This window comes from Silene latifolia, chromosome 11, assembly GCF_048544455.1.
Source record: "Silene latifolia isolate original U9 population chromosome 11, ASM4854445v1, whole genome shotgun sequence".
Classification (NCBI taxonomy): Eukaryota; Viridiplantae; Streptophyta; class Magnoliopsida; order Caryophyllales; family Caryophyllaceae; genus Silene; species Silene latifolia.
The window spans coordinates 66,095,096-66,101,559 of record NC_133536.1 but is presented as its reverse complement, the minus strand read 5'-3'; the positions used below and the strand labels follow the sequence as shown (position 1 = coordinate 66,101,559).

The window sequence follows — 6,464 nt, the reverse complement described above, 5'->3', positions numbered from 1 at the left end:
AGCCAAGATACCGGTTCGATTACCTTCCCTACCTCGTGGTATAGACTCGAGTTACAAAGTGACTATTGACGGTACTAAGAACTTATGCCTGTCTTTGATATATTGCCCTTTCTTGTTTGATGATTCTATGAATCATAGAAGGTGAGATGCAAGCCGACTATGGTTGATAGAGTTTGGATTCCTGGATGTTATGTGACTCACATGATAGTGTAGCTTGAGTCGGTCTAGTATTCACATGCTAGGACTATATGTTGTTATATTGTTGTTCACATGATAAGCACAATTGTCTAGCATCTATATGCTAAGGCATTGTGTGATTCGTATTCATATTCTTATGTTTACATGTTATATTAATTATGATATTTCGTGGCTGGGAGAACTCGGAGTTACTCCCCACTGACTGTGGCTTTCGTATTTGTATAAAATGCGAATGACAGGTAGGTGATGCATATATGGGGTACATGGACGAGCTAGCGAGCAAAGTAACCTTGGGACCTAGACTGGTTTTATTTCATTGTGACCTTAAACCCTTTTTATGTCACATACATTTTAGGGACATATGTCTCCCTTTTCTATTTTGGGTTTGTATCATTACATTTTCTTATCGTTAGCTATGGCATGTAAAGTAGTTCGTTAGCATTGCAGGTTTTGGCACCCGCCTCTTGGGAATGTTGGAAATGTTGTGATTGGTTTAGAAAATTTTTGAAATTACAGGTTTTTGGCTAGTTGAACCAATTACAAACATATCCTACCAGTTTTTCTGTAGAATTACGTGTTTACTTTTCCCCAATAAATGGGGGTGTCACAGTTGGTATCAGAGCATATTTGCTCCCGACGCACGTTTGTGCACCCCAACATAAATAACTTGACCTTAAAATAATAAACTTGAGAGATGGGTAAGATGGGTAGATTTAGGATCTTATGTTGTAGTCTCTTTGTGTTTGCTCTTTGTTAGGTACTAACCTGTTTATTGATTGTCATTTAATAATTGTTGCGTTCATGTATCAATGACCGTGAGCTTATTTATAGCTAATGGAGTTATTACCTTATTATAAAAAAAAAAAATTTAAACTAAAGGTTTTGAAAATATTTTAATGTTTTTCACTGGTTTTAACGTCAATTAGTGTTAAAACTTGTTATTGGAGACGTCTGATAATTAGTTTTATCATTTGTTGGTGTAAAAATGTATTTTTTTTGTCTTTGAATTGGAATATTGATGTTCTTGAGTGATCGCCAAGAGTATCTCCGTTCCATTGAAAGGACACTTATATTTTACGAAGATCAAGATTTAGTGCCTATTGCTGAGGATTGAAGATTTGTTCAACCTTTGAAGAATGCTTCTACTTCCTTGAAGATATTTCTCGTTCTTTTGTATCTCGCCTTATTCTTAATCTCTTGGTGCCTATCCTTCTTCTAAACTCTCTATTCTTCTTCCTAGGAAGTTACATTTGTATCCTCCCAACTTGTCCTTTCACCCTTGCTAATTCTCCCTTAACGCCTTTTAGATAGTTCTCTTTCTTTTGTGGGGTGTTAACCTTGGTTGGATAATTTGGCTTGTGGAGTTGTTTCTGGTTGACCTATAACCCCGGTTTTGATAAGTTGTGATATTGGAAGGACTTAGGTTGAGTGTTGATACCTTAGGAGTAAACACGGAGTAAGGTTTATGATGTGATTTTGGAAAGAGATACCTTTAGGATGTTGATAGCCATACATAAATTGATGTTACCTTATGACATTGTTGTTTGAGATTTGAGTATCTGACTTTTCCTTGTTGTCTAATTTCCCTTTCTCCTTGATCATGAGCGTTACCGTTCATACCTCCTTTCTTCGCTTCATCTTGCTCCTCCTTTAAGTTTGACACTCGTATCTTGTGAAACTCTATCTTTGACATCCTTGTAATTTTGACTTCAATTTTTACCCTATGAAAGTCATTATAGCTCTCTTGTGGCTTAAGTTTGAGCTCTCTTAACATACTTTGTTTTTATGCTATCTAAGTTACTTTCCTTTTTGTACAACTTCTAAACTATCAAGCTACCAGTTTCGATTCATTCTTAAAAGTTTATGTCACTTCTGCAAACCTAACCTATTTTTGAAGACTTGAAAATGAAAATTTGATTTAGTTCCCTATTCCTTCCTTGAATATAAACTCATTTATCGTAATTTTAATTACTAGACCCGAAATTTCTTTAAATTTTATCCAATTTCTATTAACCTTGATCTATTTATGACTTCTTTGTCAAAGTTTAATATTATATTTCCGGAATTTAACTCCCCTTTTAGTTTAAAGGTGAAACCTTTATTTCTACTTTGGCTTTTTGCAAAAGAACATTTGAGAAGATTACCTTTCTCTTATTTTGATTTTAACGTTGATCGGATGTTAGAACTAGTTATTGGAAACGTTTGATAACTTGTTCTACGATTGTCGGCGAATAGTTTTTGTTTTAAATTTGTCTCTGACTTGGAAAGTTAGCGTTCTTGTGTGCACGACAAGAGCAATTCCGTTCCATGAATGAGACTTATAATTTTTGAAAACTCTTCATTAATGTTTTTGAAGGTATTTTGATTTTTGATTTATACAAATGATTTGCCTTTTGACCTTATCTTTGATTTGGAATGTGATGTTCTTGAATACGTAACGAGAACACATCCGTTCCTCTGATGAGAGTCTGGTTCTGTCGGAAAATTTTAGTTGAAATTCTTGAAAAAAAAATTTTGATTCTTACAATAAGTGACCTTTTAAATGTTTTAGTTACCGATCTCAATTCCAGTTTTATTTTCATAACCTTCCATTTCTACTTTCAAGTTTCGAGGACGAAACTTTTTAAAAGATGGGGTGATTGTAACACCCCGTATTTTATTAAGTTGGATAAAATTCTTTTAATTGCTATTTTGAATTTAATTACATCATTTAACGATTTATATATATATGCTTAGCTAATTAATTAATTTCATCATAATTCGATACGTTCATTTTAATAATCATTAATAAGTTTATTTAAAATTAGTCCGAGTTTATTTATTTAATAATTTCCGTTTCTTTACGAGTCCTTATGAAAGTTGTTTTAAGTAAACCCGAGATGGATTTTGGAAACAAAACCGTCCAATTAGCTATTTTGAGCTTATTTCACTAAATTAGCAATTTTTATTAATATCCGTTAGTTTTGTAAAAATCGCTAATAATTCCGATTCAAGCTGATATCGTATTATTTCCGTTAACTAGCTGAGTTTATTTTATTTTCACTCATTAAATTTATTTATTATTAATTTCGTTTTATTACTGAAACTTTTATTAAAAACCGATTTTATTAACTCGAAACGGTTTTAAAAACGAACGAAATTACTTAACGATGAAGAAACGTACGTATAATTAGAAGCTAGCAAGCTAGCTGGTGTCTCATTATTATTATTATTATTATTATTATTATTATTATTATTACTAATCTACATTATATTATTATTTGGAATTGTTACCGAGATCATTGAGCATGGGATATCGAAAGTTGGCTTTTTGTTTGGTATTGTTATCAAATTGTCTTTTCCTCTGTCCTTGACATTTGGGTGAGTAGCTTGGAGTTATACTCTAAATGTTGAGCAATTCCTTTAATGGAATATTTGACAATATCGATATTGAAATTGAGATGGAAATCTGGTTACTATGGAGTATTATATTATAGGACGGAGTAATGAAAGAGATGGGGTAGAGAGTTGAGATTGAATTAATTTTTGGGACGAGAGTGACTTTTATAAGGTTGGCCTGTTGTAGCCTAGCAGCAGCTGGCAGTGGCCTAGGCAGTGGCCTGGCCGTGGCCTGGCCGTGGCCTAGGCAGTGGCCTGGCTAAGTCGCGAGTTTGGGCCGTATCTATAAATTGTTTTGACGCTAGTTTGGTTTATTTAATATATAATTAAATTAATTTCCGTCTTATATTTTATATAACGATAATTCGTTAATATCGTCCTTTAACATAATTATTTTAGGTGACTCATATGTGGTTGAAGATGAAGAGTAATTTGGGGTTTTAGAAGCTTTCTCAAGTTTTTACTTGTCTCTTTGCTAGCGTAAGGTAACTATTCCGAGTTACTCGACGAATTAATGTCACATTAGTAGTTAATGTGTGCCTGTTGTTTGATAAGTGTTTAGGTGAATGAATAATGTTAGTAGTAAAGATAATAAGGTTGGTAAAAATTATGCTTATATTGATAATTATCACATGTTAGGATAGTTTATAAATTGAATTTGTAAATAATAGGCTCAGAATGAATTGTATAGGGATAATTGTAATGTTTTGCTGATTGTGCCGAAAATTGAGCCTTAGTCCCTTTTAACTGATGCGATGTCAGTTAATTGAGTGATTGGTCAGCCGCAATTTGACCCGTACCTGTCGCAGGGCTGGGGTTGCGGGTAAAAATTCGGTTGAATGATTTAGATAATCGGCCTTTTTCTTGTTTTAGGCCATTTATCAAGCTTTAGTTCACATGTATAGCTTATTGATTTTAATAGTGTCTTGTATTGTAGAAATGGCCCTAGTTTCCCCTAAAGCCTTTAATATTGTTAAAATTGCTAGAATTAGAAGTTAGTCTTGAATTCTTATTGAGGAACTGTTGGTTTATCTGCTGAATAGACAATATTATTTAGCCTTTCACATGATAGAATGTTAGAATTCATGTGGGTAAGTGGGACTTTTTGCCCTCTTATGGTTAAGTGGGTGTCTTAATTGACTTGTGTGGTGAGTCTTGTGTGGTGTGGGCTAAAGTATTCAAGCTGGGACTAGCTGGGACTAGGTTCTAGGTGAGTATTTCGGCCTTCATCATAGATAGGTCTTTATAGTCTCTGACGAGTATATGTTCACTGCTTGATAGCCTTTGTGTTCCTGACTAGTGGATTTATATCCAAGTTGGGGCATGACCTCAGGTACTTATTTTGATAGTATGGGGTCAGCTTAAGTACTAGCCAACCCTTCGGTGGTGTCCTTAGGGTACTCACTTCACTTTGTTTTAAAAAAAGTTGTGGGTCTTGGGTGCGGTGGTGTGTATCCGCATGTCTTGGTCTGCGCAGATTTTAGGCTAGGGTTGTGTTGTCTCTTGGCCATGTTTTCTTTATAGTAACCTCTGAGCCAAGATACCGGTTCGATTACCTTCCCTACCTCGTGGTATAGACTCGAGTTACAAAGTGACTATTGACGGTACTAAGAACTTATGCCTGTCTTTGATATATTGCCCTTTCTTGTTTGATGATTCTATGAATCATAGAAGGTGAGATGCAAGCCGGCTATGGTTGATAGAGTTTGGATTCCTGGATGTTATGTGACTCACATGATAGTGTAGCTTGAGTCGGTCTAGTATTCACATGCTAGGACTATGTGTTGTTATATTGTTGTTCACATGATAAGCACAATTGTCTAGCATCTATATGCTAAGGCATTGTGTGATTCGTATTCATTATCTTATGTTTACATGTTATATTAATTATGACATTTCGTGGCTGGGAGAACTCGGAGTTACTCCCCACTGATTGTGGCTTTCGTATTTGTATAAAATGCGAATGACAGGTAGGTGATGCATATATGGGGTACATGGACGAGCTAGCGAGCAAAGTAACCTTGGGACCTAGACTGGTTTTATTTCATTGTGACCTTAAACCCTTTTTATGTCACATACATTTTAGGGACATATGTCTCCCTTTTCTATTTTGGGTTTGTATCATTACATTTTCTTATCGTTAGCTATGGCATGTAAAGTAGTTCGTTAGCATTGCAGGTTTTGGCACCCGCCTCTTGGGAATGTTGGAAATGTTGTGACTGGTTTAGAAAATTTTTGAAATTACAGGTTTTTGGCTAGTTGAACCAATTACAAACATATCCTACCAGTTTTTCTGTAGAATTACGTGTTTACTTTTCCCCAATAAATGGGGGTGTCACAGAACAACGTGTATTTGTTGCGGCTAGTGCGACATTCTTAGAGAAGGAATTTCTCGCGAATGCAAAGAGTGATAGAACCTTCGAGCTGTCAGAGGTTCCAGAACCAAATACCGAGCAACCATTGGAGGAACCAATTCCTTCAATCCCGGCTGCGGTGAATATTCTTGAGGAACCTAGGAGGTCGGGAAGAGTCTCTATTCCTCCGGACAGATACATTGGTATGGTCGAGGAACATAACATAGATGACATTCTACTCTTAACGAGTAGTGAACCCGCAACCTATAAAGGTGCCATGACTAGTTCTGACTCAAAGCTATGGCTTGAGGCCATGCAATCCGAGATGGACTCCATGTATGAGAACAACGTATGGGATCTTGTTGACTTACCTGCTAAGGTTCGTCCCCTTCAATGCAAATGGCTTTACAAGATAAAGCATTCTGTGGAAGGTCAACAAGATATCTATAAAGCACGACTAGTTGCTAAAGGTTTCACCCAAGTGCCAGGTTTGCACTACGATGAAATTTTTGCACCCATAGTCATGCTTTGTTC

General features: G+C 35.6%; 1 long non-coding RNA gene across 1 annotated transcript; it reads left to right on the top strand.

The window, feature by feature from the left end:
- The first annotated feature begins 3,975 nt into the window (after window positions 1–3,975).
- On the top strand, window positions 3,976–5,748 carry LOC141614905 (uncharacterized). Its single transcript, XR_012529456.1, has 2 exons — window positions 3,976–4,061; window positions 5,547–5,748. It is a non-coding gene; the product is annotated as an uncharacterized LOC141614905 (long non-coding RNA).
- The last annotated feature ends 716 nt before the right edge of the window (window positions 5,749–6,464 follow it).